This window comes from Carassius carassius, unplaced genomic scaffold, assembly GCF_963082965.1.
Source record: "Carassius carassius unplaced genomic scaffold, fCarCar2.1 SCAFFOLD_56, whole genome shotgun sequence".
In the NCBI taxonomy this organism is placed as follows: Eukaryota; Metazoa; Chordata; class Actinopteri; order Cypriniformes; family Cyprinidae; genus Carassius; species Carassius carassius.
Window position 1 is genome coordinate 2,031,049 of NW_026775126.1, and position 17,801 is coordinate 2,048,849.

The following is a 17,801-nucleotide window of genomic DNA, read 5'->3' on the forward strand; positions in this document are numbered from 1 at the left end:
TCACTCTAGGCCTCTGGCCGTGGCTCAACTCTTAGACCGCGTCTCACTCTAGGCCTCTGGCCGTGGCTCAACTCTTAGACCCCGGCTCACTCTAGGCCTCCGGCCACGGCTCAACTCTTAGACCCCGGCTCACTTAAGGCCTCCGACCGTGGCTCAACTCTTAGACCCCGGCTCACTTTAGGCCTCCGGCCGTGGCTCAAGCCAGCGGTCACTGCTCACTCAAGCTGACGGTCTCTGCTCACTCAAGCCACAGGTCTCTGCTCACTCAAGCCACCGGTCTCTGCTCACTCAAGCCGCCCGCCTCTGCTCACTCAAGCTGACGGTCTCTGCTCACTCAAGCCGCCCGCCTCTGCTCACTCAAGCCACCCGCCTCTGCTCACTCAAGCCGCCCGCCTCTGCTCACTCAAGTCGCCGGTCTCTGCTCACTCAAGCCGCACGTCTCTGCTCACTCAAGCTGACGGTCTCTGCTCACTCAAGCCGCCCGTCTCTGCTCACTCAAGCCACCGGTCTCTGCTCACTCAAGCCGACGGTCTCTGCTCACTCAAGCTGACGGTCTCTGCTCACTCAAGCTGACGGTCTCTGCTCACTCAAGCTGACGGTCTCTGCTCACTCAAGCTGACGGTCTCTGCTCACTCAGGCCGCCGGTCTCTGCTCACTCAAGCTGCCCGTCTCTGCTCACTCAAGCCGCCCGTCTCTGCTCACTCAGGCCGACGGTCTCTGCTCACTCAAGCCGCCCGTCTCTGTTCACTCAAGCCGACGGTCTCTGCTCACTCAAGCCGCCGGTCTCTGCTCACTCAAGCCACCGGTCTCTGCTCACTCAAGCCACCGGTCTCTGCTCACTCAAGCCGCCCGCCTCTGCTCAGTCAAGCTGACGGTCTCTGCTCACTCAAGCCGCCCGCCTCTGCTCACTCAAGCCACCCGCCTCTGCTCACTCAAGCCGCCCGCCTCTGCTCACTCAAGTCGCCGGTCTCTGCTCACTCAAGCCGCACGTCTCTGCTCACTAAAGCCGCACGTCTCTGCTCAATCAAGCCGCACGTCTCTGCTCACTCAAGCCGCACGTCTCTGCTCACTAAAGCCGCCGGTCTCTGCTCACTCAAGCCTCCAGTCTCTGCTCACTCTAGACCATGGCTCGACTCTTAGACCGGGGCTCACTCTAGGCCTCCGGCCATGGCTCGACTCTTAGACCGGGGCTCACTCTAGGCCTCTGGCCGTGGCTCAACTCTTAGACCGCGTCTCAATCTAGGCCTCTGGCCGTGGCTCAACTCTTAGACTGCGGCTCACTTTAGGCCTCCGGCCACGGCTCAACTCTTAGACCATGGCTCAACTCTTAGACCCCGGCTCACTCTAGGCCTCCGGCCACGGCTCAACTCTTAGACCGCGGCTCACTTTAGGCCTCCGGCCTTGGCTCACCTCTTAGACCGTGGCTCACTCTAGGCCTCCGGCCACTGCTCAACACTTAGACCGCGGCTCAACTCTTAGACCATGGCTCACTCTAGAACTTCGGCTGTGGCTCAACTATTAGACAGCGGCTCACTCTAGGCCTCCGGCCGCGGCTCAACTATTAGACCGCGGCTCACTCTAGGCCTCTGGCCGCGGCTCAACTCTTAGACCGCGCCTCAATCTAGGCCTCTGGCCGTGGCTCAACTCTTAGACTGCGGCTCACTTTAGGCCTCCGGCCTTGGCTCACCTCTTAGACCGTGGCTCACTCTAGGCCTCCGGCCACTGCTCAACACTTAGACCGCGGCTCAACTCTTAGACCATGGCTCACTCTAGAACTTCGGCTGTGGCTCAACTATTAGACCGCGGCTCACTCTAGGCCTCCGGCCGCGGCTCAACTATTAGACCGCGGCCCACTCTAGGCCTCCGGCCGCGGCTCAACTATTAGACAGCGGCTCACTGTAGGCCTCCGGCCGCGGCTCAACTATTAGACCGCGGCTCACTCTAGGCCTCTGGCCGCGGCTCAACTCTTAGACCCCGGCTCACTCTAGGCCTCCGGCCGCGGCTCAACTCTTAGACCCCGGCTCACTCTAGGCCTCCGGCCACGGCTCAACTCTTAGACCCCGGCTCACTCTAGGCCTCCGGCCGCAGCTCAACTCTTATACCGGGGCTCACTCTAGGCCTCTGGCCGTGGCTCAACTCTTAGACCGCGTCTCACTCTAGGCCTCTGGCCGTGGCTCAACTCTTAGACCGCGTCTCACTCTAGGCCTCTGGCCGTGGCTCAACTCTTAGACCCCGGCTCACTCTAGGCCTCCGGCCACGGCTCAACTCTTAGACCCCGGCTCACTTTAGGCCTCCGGCCGTGGCTCAACTCTTAGACCCCGGCTCACTTTAGGCCTCCGGCCGTGGCTCAAGCCACCGGTCACTGCTCACTCAAGCTGACGGTCTCTGCTCACTCAAGCCGCCGGTCTCTGCTCACTCAAGCCACCGGTCTCTGCTCACTCAAGCCGCCCGCCTCTGCTCACTCAAGCTGACGGTCTCTGCTCACTCAAGCCGCCCGCCTCTGCTCACTCAAGCCACCCGCCTCTGCTCACTCAAGCCGCCCGCCTCTGCTCACTCAAGTCGCCGGTCTCTGCTCACTCAAGCCGCACGTCTCTGCTCACTCAAGCTGACGGTCTCTGCTCACTCAAGCCGCCCGTCTCTGCTCACTCAAGCCACCGGTCTCTGCTCACTCAAGCCGACGGTCTCTGCTCACTCAAGCTGACGGTCTCTGCTCACTCAAGCTGACGGTCTCTGCTCACTCAAGCTGACGGTCTCTGCTCACTCAGGCCGCCGGTCTCTGCTCACTCAAGCTGCCCGTCTCTGCTCACTCAAGCCGCCCGTCTCTGCTCACTCAGGCCGACGGTCTCTGCTCACTCAAGCCGCCCGTCTCTGTTCACTCAAGCCGACGGTCTCTGCTCACTCAAGCCGCCGGTCTCTGCTCACTCAAGCCACCGGTCTCTGCTCACTCAAGCCACCGGTCTCTGCTCACTCAAGCCGCCCGCCTCTGCTCACTCAAGCTGACGGTCTCTGCTCACTCAAGCCGCCCGCCTCTGCTCACTCAAGCCACCCGCCTCTGCTCACTCAAGCCGCCCGCCTCTGCTCACTCAAGTCTCCGGTCTCTGCTCACTCAAGCCGCACGTCTCTGCTCACTAAAGCCGCACGTCTCTGCTCACTCAAGCCGCACGTCTCTGCTCACTAAAGCCGCCGGTCTCTGCTCACTCAAGCCTCCAGTCTCTGCTCACTCTAGACCATGGCTCGACTCTTAGACCGGGGCTCACTCTAGGCCTCCGGCCATGGCTCGACTCTTAGACAGCGGCTCACTCTAGGCCTCCGGCCGCGGCTCAACTATTAGACCGCGGCTCACTCTAGGCCTCTGGCCGCGGCTCAACTCTTAGACCCCGGCTCACTCTAGGCCTCCGGCCGCGGCTCAACTCTTAGACCCCGGCTCACTCTAGGCCTCCGGCCACGGCTCAACTCTTAGACCCCGGCTCACTCTAGGCCTCCGGCCGCAGCTCAACTCTTACACCGGGGCTCACTCTAGGCCTCTGGCCGTGGCTCAACTCTTAGACCGCGTCTCACTCTAGGCCTCTGGCCGTGGCTCAACTCTTAGACCGCGTCTCACTCTAGGCCTCTGGCCGTGGCTCAACTCTTAGACCCTGGCTCACTCTAGGCCTCCGGCCACGGCTCAACTCTTAGACCCCGGCTCACTTTAGGCCTCCGGCCGTGGCTCAACTCTTAGACCCCGGCTCACTTTAGGCCTCCGGCCGTGGCTCAAGCCACCGGTCTCTGCTCACTCAAGCTGACGGTCTCTGCTCACTCAAGCCGCCGGTCTCTGCTCACTCAAGCCACCGGTCTCTGCTCACTCAAGCCGCCCGCCTCTGCTCACTCAAGCTGACGGTCTCTGCTCACTCAAGCCGCCCGCCTCTGCTCACTCAAGCCACCCGCCTCTGCTCACTCAAGTCGCCGGTCTCTGCTCACTCAAGCCGCACGTCTCTGCTCACTCAAGCTGACGGTCTCTGCTCACTCAAGCCGCCCGTCTCTGCTCACTCAAGCCACCGGTCTCTGCTCACTCAAGCCGACGGTCTCTGCTCACTCAAGCTGACGGTCTCTGCTCACTCAAGCTGACGGTCTCTGCTCACTCAAGCTGACGGTCTCTGCTCACTCAAGCTGACGGTCTCTGCTCACTCAGGCCGCCGGTCTCTGCTCACTCAAGCTGCCCGTCTCTGCTCACTCAAGCCGCCCGTCTCTGCTCACTCAGGCCGACGGTCTCTGCTCACTCAAGCCGCCCGTCTCTGTTCACTCAAGCCGACGGTCTCTGCTCACTCAAGCCGCCGGTCTCTGCTCACTCAAGCCACCGGTCTCTGCTCACTCAAGCCACCGGTCTCTGCTCACTCAAGCCGCCCGCCTCTGCTCACTCAAGCTGACGGTCTCTGCTCACTCAAGCCGCCCGCCTCTGCTCACTCAAGCCACCCGCCTCTGCTCACTCAAGCCGCCCGCCTCTGCTCACTCAAGTCGCCGGTCTCTGCTCACTCAAGCCGCACGTCTCTGCTCACTAAAGCCGCACGTCTCTGCTCAATCAAGCCGCACGTCTCTGCTCACTCAAGCCGCACGTCTCTGCTCACTAAAGCCGCCGGTCTCTGCTCACTCAAGCCTCCAGTCTCTGCTCACTCTAGACCATGGCTCGACTCTTAGACCGGGGCTCACTCTAGGCCTCCGGCCATGGCTCGACTCTTAGACCGGGGCTCACTCTAGGCCTCTGGCCGTGGCTCAACTCTTAGACCGCGTCTCACTCTAGGCCTCTGGCCGTGGCTCAACTCTTAGACCGCGTCTCAATCTAGGCCTCTGGCCGTGGCTCAACTCTTAGACTGCGGCTCACTTTAGGCCTCCGGCCACAGCTCAACTCTTAGACCATGGCTCAACTCTTAGACCCCGGCTCACTCTAGGCCTCCGGCCACGGCTCAACTCTTAGACCGCGGCTCACTTTAGGCCTCCGGCCTTGGCTCACCTCTTAGACCGTGGCTCACTCTAGGCCTCCGGCCACTGCTCAACACTTAGACCGCGGCTCAACTCTTAGACCATGGCTCACTCTAGAACTTCGGCTGTGGCTCAACTATTAGACAGCGGCTCACTCTAGGCCTCCGGCCGCGGCTCAACTATTAGACCGCGGCTCACTCTAGGCCTCTGGCCGCGGCTCAACTCTTAGACCCCGGCTCATTCTAGGCCTCCGGCCGCGGCTCAACTCTTAGACCCCGGCTCACTCTAGGCCTCCGGCCACTGCTCAACTCTTAGACCCCGGCTCACTCTAGGCCTCCGGCCGCAGCTCAACTCTTAGACCGGGGCTCACTCTAGGCCTCTGGCCATGGCTCAACTCTTAGACCGCGTCTCACTCTAGGCCTCTGGCCGTGGCTCAACTCTTAGACCGCGTCTCACTCTAGGCCTCTGGCCGTGGCTCAACTCTTAGACCCCGGCTCACTCTAGGCCTCCGGCCACGGCTCAACTCTTAGACCCCGGCTCACTTTAGGCCTCCGGCCGTGGCTCAACTCTTAGACCCCGGCTCACTTTAGGCCTCCGGCCGTGGCTCAAGCCACCGGTCTCTGCTCACTCAAGCTGACGGTCTCTGCTCACTCAAGCCGCCGGTCTCTGCTCACTCAAGCCACCGGTCTCTGCTCACTCAAGCCGCCCGCCTCTGCTCACTCAAGCTGACGGTCTCTGCTCACTCAAGCCGCCCGCCTCTGCTCACTCAAGCCGCCCGCCTCTGCTCACTCAAGCCGCACGTCTCTGCTCACTAAAGCCGCACGTCTCTGCTCAATCAAGCCGCACGTCTCTGCTCACTCAAGCCGCACGTCTCTGCTCACTAAAGCCGCCGGTCTCTGCTCACTCAAGCCTCCAGTCTCTGCTCACTCTAGACCATGGCTCGACTCTTAGACCGGGGCTCACTCTAGGCCTCCGGCCATGGCTCGACTCTTAGACCGGGGCTCACTCTAGGCCTCTGGCCGTGGCTCAACTCTTAGACCGCGTCTCACTCTAGGCCTCTGGCCGTGGCTCAACTCTTAGACCGCGTCTCAATCTAGGCCTCTGGCCGTGGCTCAACTCTTAGACTGCGGCTCACTTTAGGCCTCCGGCCACGGCTCAACTCTTAGACCATGGCTCAACTCTTAGACCCCGGCTCACTCTAGGCCTCTGGCCACGGCTCAACTCTTAGACCGCGGCTCACTTTAGGCCTCCGGCCGCGGCTCAACTCTTAAACCGTGGCTCACTCTAGGCCTCCGGCCACTGCTCAACACTTAGACCGCGGCTCAACTCTTAAACCATGGCTCACTCTAGAACTTCGGCTGTGGCTCAACTATTAGACCGCGGCTCACTCTAGGCCTCCGGCCGCGGCTCAACTATTAGACCGCGGCCCACTCTAGGCCTCCGGCCGCAGCTCAACTATTAGACAGCGGCTCACTCTAGGCCTCCGGCCGCAGCTCAACTATTAGACCGCGGCTCACTCTAGGCCTCTGGCCATGGCTCAACTCTTAGACCGCGGCTCACTCTAGGCCTCCGGCCGCGGCTCAACTCTTAGACCCCGGCTCACTCTAGGCCTCCGGCCACGGCTCAACTCTTAGACCCCGGCTCACTCTAGGCCTCCGGCCGTGGCTCAACCCTTAGACGCCAGCTCACTCTAGGCCTCCGGCCGTGGCTCAACTATTAGACTGCGGCTCACTCTAGGCCTCCGGCCGCGGCTCAACTATTAGACTGCAGCTCACTCTAGGCCTCCGGCCGCAGCTCAGCTCTTAGACCGTGGCTCACTCTAGAACTTCGGCTGTGGCTCAACTATTAGACTGCGGCTCACTCTAGGCCTCCGGCCGCGGCTCAACTATTAGACCCCGGCTCACTCTAGGCCTCCGGCCGCGGCTCAACTATTAGACCGCAGCTCACTCTAGGCCTCCGGCCGCGGCTCAACTCTTAGACCGCGGCTCACTCTAGAACTTCGGCTGTGACTCAGCTCAACTCTTAGACGGTAGCTCACTCTAGGCCGCCGGTTAATCACCTCTCGTTTCCCCTTGTACACTGCACGAACACTGCACGACAAATGACACACTAAAAATGCTGAAAATCGGCCCGACTTGAAAAAGAGTCGCACGAGTCAGAATTCAGCTCAAAATCGGATGAAAATCCCTAAGTGTATGCCCGGCCTTAGTGATGGTCGAACTCGGCCCTACCAGGCCACTTTCCTCCAGAGTTTAGCTCCAACGCTGATTAAACTCACCTGCCTGCAGCCTTCTAGTTTAGTCTCGAAGACACTGATTAGTGTGTTCAGGTGTGTTTAATTAGGGTTGGAGATAGACTCTGAAAAAAAGAGGCCTGGAAGGGCAGAGTTCGTCCATCCCTTCTTCATTTTATTAAGTGCAAGTTTTATATCATTGAGATGCTGGGAGAGACTCTAGTTTCTCCAGGACGGATGAGTGAATTCATACATTTATCATGAGTATTCAGCACTATATCCACTGAGTGGAGAGCTTTTTAACCTTATTTTATGGGATATGAATTACACATGTGCATTTTTGTCCTACAGTGCTTGACATCTTTAAAATGGAACAAACTAAAGGTTTAAACATGGTCCTTCTGGGAAAAACAGGAACTGGGAAGAGTTCAACAGGAAACACAATCCTGGTCTCTTAGACCGGGGCTCACTCTAGGCCTCTGGCCGTGGCTCAACTCTTAGACCGCGTCTCACTCTAGGCCTCTGGCCGTGGCTCAACTCTTAGACCGCGTCTCAATCTAGACCTCTGGCCGTGGCTCAACTCTTAGACCGCGGCTCAACTCTTAGACCATGGCTCACTCTAGAACTTCGGCTGTGTCTCAACTATTAGACCGCGGCCCACTCTAGGCCTCCGGCCGCGGCTCAACTATTAGACAGCGGCTCACTCTAGGCCTCCGGCCGCAGCTCAACTATTAGACCGCGGCTCACTCTAGGCCTCCGGCCGCGGCTCAACTCTTAGACACCGGCTCACTCTAGGCCTCCGGCCATGGCTCAACTCTTAGACCGCGGCTCACTCTAGGCCTCCGGCCGCAGCTCAACTATTAGACCACGGCTCACTCTAGGCCTCCGGCCGCAGCTCAACTATTAGACCGCGGCTCACTCTAGGCCTCCGGCCGCGACTCAACTCTTAGACCCCGACTCACTCTAGGCCTCCGGCCACGGCTCAACTCATAGACCCCGGCTCACTCTAGGCCTCCGGCCGTGGCTCAACTCTTAGACGCCGGCTCACTCTAGGCCTCCGGCCGTGGCTCAACTATTAGACTGCGGCTCACTCTAGGCCTCTGGCCGCGGCTCAACTATTAGACTGCAGCTCACTCTAGGCCTCCGGCCGCAGCTCACCTCTTAGACCGTGGCTCACTCTAGAACTTTGGCTGTGGCTCAACTATTAGACCGCGGCTCACTCTAGGCCTCCGGCCGCGGCTCAACTATTAGACCGCGGCTCACTCTAGGCCTCTGGCCACGGCTCAACTCTTAGACCGCGGCTCACTCTAGGCCTCCGGCCGCAGCTCAACTATTAGACCGTGGCTCACTCTAGGCCTCCGGCCGCGTGATGGTCGAACTCGGCCCTACCAGGCCACTTTCCTGCAGAGTTTAGCTCCAACGCTGATTAAACTCACCTGCCTGCAGCCTTCTAGTTTAGTCTTGAAGACACTGATTAGTGTGTTCAGGTGTGTTTAATCAGGGTTGGAGATAGACTCTGAAAAAAAGAGGCCTGGAAGGGCAGAGTTGGTCCATCCCTTCTTCATTTTATTAAGTGCAAGTTTTATATCATTGAGATGCTGGGAGAGACTCTAGTTTCTCTAGGACGGATGAGTGAATTCATACATTTATCATGAGTATTCAGCACTATATCCACTGAGTGGAGAGCTTTTTAACCTTATTTTATGGGATATGAATTACACATGTGCATTTTTGTCCTACAGTGCTTGACATCTTTAAAATGGAACAAACTAAAGGTTTAAACATGGTCCTTCTGGGAAAAAACAGGAGCTGGGAAGAGTTCAACAGGAAACACAATCCTGGTCTCTTAGACCGTGGCTCACTCTAGGCCTCCGGCCACGGCTCAACTCTTAGACCATGGCTCACTCTAGAACTTCGGCTGTGGCTCAACTATTAGACCGCGGCTCACTCTAGGCCTCCGGCCGCGGCTCAACTATTAGACCGCGGCTCACTCTAGGCCTCCGGCCGCGGCTCAACTATTAGACCGCAGCTCACTCTAGGCCTCCGGCCGCGGCTCAACTTTTAGACTGCGGCTCACTCTAGGCGTCCAGCCGCGGCGCAGCTCTTAGACCCCGGCTCACTCTAGGCCTCCGGCCGCGGCTCAACTCTTAGACCCCGGCTCACTCTAGGCCTCCGGCCGCGGCTCAACTCTTAGACCCCGGCTTACTCTAGGCCTCCGGCCGCGGCTCAACTATTAGACCGCGGCTCACTCTAGGCCTCCGGCCGCGGCTCAACTCTTAGACCGCGGCTCACTCTAGAACTTCGGCTGTGGCTCAGCTCAACTCTTAGACGGTAGCTCACTCTAGGCCGCCGGTTAATCACCTCTTGTTTCCCCTTGAATATTGCACGAACACTGCACGACAAATGACACACGAAAAATGCTGAAAATCGGCCCGACTCGAAAAAGAGTCGCACGAGTCAGAATTCAGCTCAAAATCAGATGAAAATCCCTAAGTGTATGCCCGGCCTTAGTGATGGTCGAACTCGGCCCTACCAGGCCACTTTCCTGCAGAGTTTAGCTCCAATGCTGATTAAACGCTGTGAATTCATACATTTATCATGAGTATTCAGCACTATATCCACTGAGTGGAGAGCTTTTTAACCTTATTTTATGGGATATGAATTACACATGTTCATTTTTGTCCTACAGTGCTTGACATCTTTAAAATGGAAAAAAACTAAAGGTTTAAACATGGTCCTTCTGGGAAAAACAGGAGCTGGGAAGAGTTCAACAGGAAACACAATCCTGGGACGAAAACTGTGGAGAAGATCGAGGAGCTGCTTGGAGACAAGCGTCTGAAGAAAACTTGGATTCTCTTCACCAGAGGAGATGAGTTGGAGGAAGAAAACATGACAATACAAGAATTCACTAATGAAACTGAAGAGCTGAATAATCTTGTTCAGATATTTGATCAAAGATACCACGTGTTCAACAACAAGAAGAGAGGACATACAGAACCAGTTCAAATGCTGTTTATAAAAGTACTTAAGCCATACTTTGACATACAGAGTGAGTCTTTTATAATATTTTATATTAAATTATTACACTGGACATTTTAATATCAGTTCTTTGCAGTGAGTGTCAAAAATGATATTCATTATGTATTGTTTCTTTGTTCTGTAGAAGTCCTAGAGATATGGAAGCCAAAGCTGCTGGTGAGAAAAATACCACAATATTTTGAACCAGCTGCTCCTGTCTCCAGTCTCTCATCCAGACGGATTGTTCTTCTGGGTAAACATAGCTGGAGACACAATCCTGGGACGGAGAGAGTTCATATCTGTACAGAGAGTGAGTTCAGTTATCAGTGTATGTTCAGAGGGTAACGCCACTGTTTCAGGCAGATCTGTGTCTGTTGTTGATACTCCTCCATTCTTTGACACACAGATGAGACCTGAAGATTTAGTCACAGAGATAGCCAGAAGTGTGTATTTATCCAGTCCTGGACCTCACGCTTTTCTCATTGTGTTTCCTGTGAACATGAGATTCACTGAATAGGAGCAGAAGATTCCTCAGATGATTGAGATGATGTTTGGTCAGGATGTGTTAAAATACTCAATCATTCTTTTCACTCATGGAGATCTGCTGGAAGGACGGTCAGTGGTGGATCTTGTTGAGGGAAACAGGAGATTAAGAGATCTAGTAGTTCAGTGTGGAGGCAGATATCACGTCTTCAACAACAGAAGTATGAGAGCAGGTGACAGACCTACTGCAGAAGATTGACTCAATGATAGCACGGAATAGAGGACACTACATTAACCAGATGTACGAAGATGCTCAGAGATTCAGACAAGAGGAAGAAAAGCAGAGAAAACAACAAGAGGAGAAACAAATACAAGAGATTGAGAATGTGATGAAAGAGACAGAGGAGAGACTCAGAGCAGAGATGAAGAGAAGAGAGGAGAGGAGAAACAAAAAGAGAACTGTGTCTGTAGTTGATAGAGCAGAGTAAAGAGTTAATGTGCGTTAAACGATCATCCGTCGGTGTCTCTGTGTCGTTATGATGATGTTTGGAGAGTTAATGTGCTCTAAACGATCATCCGTCGGTGTCTCTGTGTCTTTATGATGATGTTTGGAGAGTAAATGTGCTCTAAACGATCATCCGTCGGTGTCTCGTGTCTTTATGATGATGTTTGGAGAGTTAATGTGCTCTAAACGATCATCCGTCGGTGTCTCGTGTCTTTATGATGATGTTTGGAGAGTTAATGCGCTCTAAACGATCATCCGTCGGTGTCTTCGTGTCTTTATGATGATGTTTGGAGAGTTAATGTGCTCTAAACGATCATCCGTCGGTGTCTCCGTGTCTTCATGATGATGTTTGGAGAGTTAATGCGCTCTAAACGATCATCCGTCGGTGTCATCCGTCTGAGTCTCCGTGTCTTTACGATGATGTTTGGAGAGTTAATGTGCTCTAAACAATCATCCGTCTGTGTGTCTGTGTCTTTACGATGATGTTTGGAGAGTTAATGTGCTCTAAACGATCATCCGTCGGTGTCTCTGTGTCTTTATGATGATGTTTGGAGAGTTAAAGTGCTCTAAACGATCATCCGTCGGTGTCTCCGTGTCTTTATGATGATGTTTGGAGAGTTAATGTGCTCTAAACGATCATCCGTCGGTGTCTCCGTGTCTTTATGATGATGTTTGGAGAGTTAATGTGCTCTAAACGATCATCCGTCGGTGTCTCCGTGTCTTTATGATGATGTTTGGAGAGTTAATGTGCTCTAAACGATCCTCTGTCGGTGTCTCGTGTCTTTATGATGTTGTTTGGAGAGTTAATGTGCTCTAAACGATCATCCGTCGGTGTCTCTGTGTCTTTATGATGATGTTTGGAGAGTTAATGTGCTCTAAACGATCATCCGTCGGTGTCTCCGTGTCTTTATGATGATGTTTGGAGAGTTAATGCGCTCTAAACGATCATCCGTCGGTGTCTCGTGTCTTTATGATGATGTTTGGAGAGTTAATGTGCTCCAAACAATCATCCGTCTGTGTGTCTGTGTCTTTATGATGATGTTTGGAGAGTCAATGTAATCTAAACGATCATCCGTCGGTGTCTCCGTGTCTTTATGATGATGTTTGGAGAGTTAATGTGCTCTAAACGATCATCCGTCTGTCTCCGTGTCTTTATGATGATGTTTGGAGAGTTAATGCACTCCAAACGATCATCCGTCTGTGTCTCATATCTTTATGATGATTTTTGGAGAGTTAATGTGCTCTAAACGATCATCCATCGGTGTCTCTGTGTCGTTATGATGATGTTTGGAGAGTTAATGTGCTCTAAACGATCATCCGTCGGTGTCTCTGTTTCTTTATGATGATGTTTGGAGAGTTAATGTGCTTTAAACGATCATCCGTCGGTGTCTCTGTGTCGTTATGATGATGTTTGGAGAGTTAATGTGCTCTAAACGATCATCCGTCGGTGTCTCTGTGTCTTTATGATGATGTTTGGAGAGTTAATGTGCTCTAAACGATCATCCGTCGGTGTCTCTGTGTCTTTATGATGATGTTTGGAGAGTTAATGTGCTCCAAACGATCATCCGTCGGTGTCTCATGTCTTTAAGATGATGTTTGGAGAGTTAATGCGCTCTAAACGATCATCCGTCGATGCCTCTGTGTCTTTATGATGATGTTTGGAGAGTTAATGCGCTCTAAACGATCATCGGTCGGTGTCTCTGTGTCTTTATGATGATGTTTGGAGAGTTAATGCGCTCTAAACGATCGTCTGTCGGTGTCTCTGTGTCTTTATGATGATGTTTGGAGAGTTAATGCGCTCTAAACGATCATCCGTTCGGTGTCTCATGTCTTTAAGATGATGTTTGGAGAGTTAATGCGCTCTAAACGATCGTCTGTCGGTGTCTCTGTGTCTTTATGATGATGTTTGGAGAGTTAATGCGCTCTAAACGATCATCCGTTCGGTGTCTCATGTCTTTAAGATGATGTTTGGAGAGTTAATGCGCTCTAAACGATCATCCGTCGATGCCTCTGTGTCTTTATGATGATGTTTGGAGAGTTAATGCGCTCTAAACGATCATCGGTCGGTGCCTCTGTGTCTTTATGATGATGTTTGGAGAGTTAATGCGCTCTAAACGATCATCCGTCGGTGTCTCCGTGTCTTTATGATGATGTTTGGAGAGTTAATGCGCTCTAAACGATCATCCGTCGGTGTCTCTGTATCTTTATGATGATGTTTGGAGAGTTAATGCGCTCTAAACGATCATCCGTCGGTGTCTCTGTGTCTTTATGATGATGTTTGGAGAGTTAATGCGCTCTAAACGATCATCGGTCTGTGTCTCTGTGTCTTTATGATGATGTTTGGAGAGTTAATGCGCTCTAAACGATCATCCGTCGGTGTCTCCGTGTCTTTATGATGATGTTTGGAGATGAAATGCGCTCTAAACGATCATCCGTCGGTGTCTCCGTGTCTTTATGATGATGTTTGGAGAGTTAATGTGCTCTAAACGATCATCCGTCGGTGTCTCCGTGTCTTTATGATGATGTTTGGAGAGTTAATGCGCTCTAAACGATCATCCGTCGGTGTCTCCGTGTCTTTATGATGATGTTTGGAGAGTTAATGCGCTCTAAACGATCATCCGTCGGTGTCTCCGTGTCTTTATGATGATGTTTGGAGAGTTAATACGCTCTAAACGATCATCCGTCGTTGTCTCCGTGTCTTTATGATGATGTTTGGAGAGTTAATGCGCTCTAAACGATCATCCGTCGGTGTCTCCGTGTCTTTATGATGATGTTTGGAGAGTTAATGCGCTCTAAACGATCATCCGTCGGTGTCTCCGTGTCTTTATGATGATGTTTGGAGAGTTAATGCGCTCTAAACGATCATCCGTCGGTGTCTCCGTGTCTTTATGATGATGTTTGGAGAGTTAATGCGCTCCAAACGATCGTACGTCGGTGTCTCCGTGTTTTATGATGATGTTTGGAGAGTTAATGCGCTCCAAACGATCGTCCGTCGGTGTCTCGTGTCTTTATGATGATGTTTGGAGAGTTAATGCGCTCCAAACGATCATCCGTCGGTGTCTCTGTGTCTTTATGATGATGTTTGGAGAGTTAATGTGCTCTAAACGATCATCCGTCGGTGTCTCCGTGTCTTTATGATGATGTTTGGAGAGTTAATGTGCTCTAAACGATCATCCGTCGGTGTCTCCGTGTCTTTATGATGATGTTTGGAGAGTTAATGTGCTCTAAACGATCATCCGTCGGTGTCTCCGTGTCTTTATGATGATGTTTGGAGAGTTAATGCGCTCTAAACGATCATCTGTCGGTGTCTCGTGTCTTTATGATGTTGTTTGGAGAGTTAATGTGCTCTAAACGATCATCCGTCGGTGTCTCTGTGTCTTTATGATGATGTTTGGAGAGTTAATGTGCTCTAAACGATCATCCGTCGGTGTCTCCGTGTCTTTATGATGATGTTTGGAGAGTTAATGCGCTCTAAACGATCATCCGTTGGTGTCTCGTGTCTTTATGATGATGTTTGGAGAGTTAATGTGCTCCAAACAATCATCCGTCTGTGTGTCTGTGTCTTTATGATGATGTTTGGAGAGTCAATGTAATCTAAACGATCATCCGTCGGTGTCTCCGTGTCTTTATGATGATGTTTGGAGAGTTAATGTGCTCTAAACGATCATCCGTCTGTCTCCGTGTCTTTATGATGATGTTTGGAGAGTTAATGCACTCCAAACGATCATCCGTCTGTGTCTCATACCTTTATGATGATGTTTGGAGAGTTAATGTGCTCTAAACGATCATCCGTCGGTGTCTCTGTGTCTTTATGATGATGTTTGGAGAGTTAATGTGCTCTAAACGATCATCCGTCGGTGTCTCTGTGTCTTTATGATGATGTTTGGAGAGTTAATGTGCTCCAAACGATCATCCGTCGGTGTCTCTGTGTCTTTATGATGTTGTTTGGAGAGTTAATGTGCTCTAAACGATCATCCGTCGGTGTCTCGTGTCTTTATGATGATGTTTGGAGAGTTAAAGTGCTCTAAACGATCATCCGTCGGTGTCTCGTGTCTTTATGATGATGTTTGGAGAGTTAATGTGCTCTAAACGATCGTCCGTCGGTGTCTCCGTGTGTCTTTATGATGATGTTTGGAGAGTTAATGTGCTCTAAACGATCGTCCGTCGGTGTCTCCGTGTGTCTTCATGATGATGTTTGGAGAGTTAATGCGCTCTAAACGATCGTCTGTCGGTGTCTCTGTGTCTTTATGATGATGTTTGGAGAGTTAATGCGCTCTAAACGATCATCCGTTCGGTGTCTCATGTCTTTAAGATGATGTTTGGAGAGTTAATGCGCTCTAAACGATCATCCGTCGATGCCTCTGTGTCTTTATGATGATGTTTGGAGAGTTAATGCGCTCTAAACGATCATCGGTCGGTGTCTCTGTGTCTTTATGATGATGTTTGGAGAGTTAATGCGCTCTAAACGATCATCCGTCGGTGTCTCCGTGTCTTTATGATGATGTTTGGAGAGTTAATGCGCTCTAAACGATCATCCGTCGGTGTCTCTGTGTCTTTATGATGATGTTTGGAGAGTTAATGCGCTCTAAACGATCATCCGTCGGTGTCTCTGTGTCTTTATGATGATGTTTGGAGAGTTAATGCGCTCTAAACGATCATCGGTCTGTGTCTCTGTGTCTTTATGATGATGTTTGGAGAGTTAATGCGCTCTAAACGATCATCCGTCGGTGTCTCCGTGTCTTTATGATGATGTTTGGAGATGAAATGCGCTCTAAACGATCATCCGTCGGTGTCTCCGTGTCTTTATGATGATGTTTGGAGAGTTAATGTGCTCTAAACGATCATCCGTCGGTGTCTCCGTGTCTTTATGATGATGTTTGGAGAGTTAATGAGCTCTAAACGATCATCCGTCGGTGTCTCCGTGTCTTTATGATGATGTTTGGAGAGTTAATGCGCTCTAAACGATCATCCGTCGGTGTCTCCGTGTCTTTATGATGATGTTTGGAGAGTTAATACGCTCTAAACGATCATCCGTCGTTGTCTCCGTGTCTTTATGATGATGTTTGGAGAGTTAATGCGCTCTAAACGATCATCCGTCGGTGTCTCCGTGTCTTTATGATGATGTTTGGAGAGTTAATGCGCTCTAAACGATCATCCGTCGGTGTCTCCGTGTCTTTATGATGATGTTTGGAGAGTTAATGCGCTCTAAACGATCATCCGTCGGTGTCTCCGTGTCTTTATGATGATGTTTGGAGAGTTAATGCGCTCTAAACGATCGTCCGTCGGTGTCTCCGTGTCTTTATGATGATGTTTGGAGAGTTAATGCGCTCCAAACGATCGTACGTCGGTGTCTCCGTGTCTTTATGATGATGTTTGGAGAGTTAATGCGCTCCAAACGATCGTCCGTCGGTGTCTCGTGTCTTTATGATGATGTTTGGAGAGTTAATGCGCTCCAAACGATCGTCCGTCGGTGTCTCGTGTCTTTATGATGATGTTTGGAGAGTTAATGCGCTCCAAACGATCGTCCGTCGGTGTCTCGTGTCTTTATGATGATGTTTGGAGAGTTAATGCGCTCCAAACGATCGTCCGTCGGTGACTCGTGTCTTTTTGATGATGTTTGGAGAGTTAATGCGCTCCAAACGATCGTCCGTCGGTGTCTAGTGCCTTTATGATGATGTTTGGAGAGTTAATGCGCTCCAAACGATCGTCCGTCGGTGTCTCGGTGTCTTTATGATGATGTTTGGAGAGTTAATGCGCTCCAAACGATCGTCCGTCGGTGTCTCCGTGTCTTTATGATGATGTTTGGAGAGTTAATGCGCTCTAAACGATCGTCCGTCGGTGTCTCCGTGTCTTTATGATGATGTTTGGAGAGTTAATGCGCTGTAAACGATCGCCCGTCGGTGTCTCCGTTTTTTTATGATGATGTTTGGAGAGTTAATGCGCTCTAAACGATCGTCCGTCGGTGTCTCCGTGTCTTTATGATGATGTTTGGAGAGTTAATGCGCTGTAAACAATCGCCCGTCGGTGTCTCCGTGTCTTTATGATGATGTTTGGAGAGTTAATGCGCTCTAAACGATCGTCCGTCGGGGTCTCCGTGTGTCTTTATGATGATGTTTGGAGAGTTAATGCGCTCTAAACGATCGTCCGTCGGTGTCTCTGTGTCTTTATGATGATGTTTGGAGAGTTAATGCGCTCTAAACGATCGTCCGTCGGTGTCTCGTGTCTTTAAGATGATGTTTGGAGAGTTAATGTGCTCTAAACGACCGTCCGTCGGTGTCTCGTGTCTTTATGATGATGTTTGGAGAGTTAATGTGCTCTAAACGATCGTCCGTCGGTGTCTCTGTGTCTTTATGATGATGTTTGGAGAGTTAATGTGCTCCAAACGATCATCCGTCGGTGTCTCCGTGTCTTTATGATGATGTTTGGAGAGTTATTGTGCTCTAAACGATCATCCGTCGGTGTCTCCGTGTCTTTATGATGATGTTTGGAGAGTTAATGTGCTCTAAACGATCATCCGTCGGTGTCTCTGTGTCTTTATGATGATGTTTGGAGAGTTAATGTGCTCTAAACGATCATCCGTCGGTGTCTCTGAGTCTTTATGATGATGTT

General features: G+C 51.9%; 1 protein-coding gene and 1 pseudogene across 1 annotated transcript in view; both read left to right on the top strand.

The window, feature by feature from the left end:
• The window catches only part of LOC132136868 (CD48 antigen-like), a 452,450-nt gene that overhangs the window by 219,704 nt on the left and 214,945 nt on the right, over window positions 1-17,801 (top strand). The gene's annotated exons all lie outside the window — the stretch shown is intronic.
• On the top strand, window positions 10,363-11,295 carry LOC132136862 (GTPase IMAP family member 9-like; annotated as a pseudogene).